We start from the raw sequence: 1,169 nt of genomic DNA, 5'->3' as shown, positions 1-1,169 counted from the left end.
AAGTACTCACAGAGAGGAAAACCTTGAACTCAGCCTTGAAAGAGCAGGAGGGGTTGTTGGAGGAAGCAATGAGAATTATCTGTTGGGCAAGGAGAACCACTTGTGAAAAAAAGGACCTGATTGGCCCAGGGAGCACTAAATATGTGATAGGTTTGGTCGCTTTAAAATTATGCTCTAGGACCAGCAAAGGGTTCCATTTTTGTGGAAAGGTGTACCAAGGGATTCAGAACCATGTTCCAGCTATAACCCTGTCTTTTGCCCAGGAAGGAATTTAAAGAGTCCCCTCCTTATCAGAAACTTGACATTTCTTTTATAATATTCCTGCTGGTCATATGCCATCTCCAGGCTAGCCTGCAGCTCTTCTGAATTTGAAAGGCCAGATGTGTGCTGAGTAGGGATCCCTCATGGAGGAAGATAGGAACACTATCATGAGGAAAAGAATGAAAATCAGGGACCATAGGGTCAACATCCTATACTGGTCAGAAGTCTTCCTAGCACCCCTATCAGATGGACACCCAGCTCCGCTATCAACAGGCTGATCAGCTTTGATTAAGTTATGTAACCTCTCTCTGCCTGAGTTTCTTCACTTGTGAAACGGGCATAATAAGAATCTCTAATTTACAGGATAATTATGAAGATTAAGTTAATATATATAAAGTATATAGGAGAGTGCCTGCAAATAGCAAACATACATGTGTTAGCTATTATCATTATCACCATCATCATTAGTCATTATCCCTATCATCATCGTCATCGCCACAACCATCAGCAGCAGCCTCTTCATTATCCTCATCACTACCATTATCACCACCATCATCACCATACAGCCTGCTCATTCTCAGAGCCTGATGAGTGGAGTTGGAAACACCAGGCTAATAGTATGACAATAGCTGATCATAGTGGACTGACAAATATAAAGAAATACATTTCCTTTACTTCAATTCGATTCCATTTCTCATTGGAAGCTTGACCACCCTCTACAGCATTTCTGCAAAGCAGTTGCTAGTCTATGTTTTAATTCATCCCATGGTAGAAAGCTGACTACATTCCTAGGAAGCTATCTAATTGTCAGATCCAGGAATTTGACTCTAGGGCTTTAATTTCTACAAATTCAAGAACAACAAAGCTATCTCATTGTGGAATTACTTTTGTTGGTTAGAATAAAATTA

General features: G+C 40.5%; 1 pseudogene; it reads left to right on the top strand.

Moving 5' to 3' along the window:
• LOC105296744 overlaps window positions 1-884 on the top strand; it is a 143,437-nt pseudogene extending 142,553 nt beyond the window's left edge.
• Window positions 885-1,169: the final 285 nt, after the last annotated feature.

The sequence above is a fragment of the Pteropus vampyrus genome, unplaced genomic scaffold (assembly GCF_000151845.1).
Source record: "Pteropus vampyrus isolate Shadow unplaced genomic scaffold, Pvam_2.0 Scaffold128, whole genome shotgun sequence".
NCBI classification, from domain to species: domain Eukaryota; kingdom Metazoa; phylum Chordata; class Mammalia; order Chiroptera; family Pteropodidae; genus Pteropus; species Pteropus vampyrus.
This window is presented reverse-complemented; position numbering and strand designations above follow the sequence as displayed.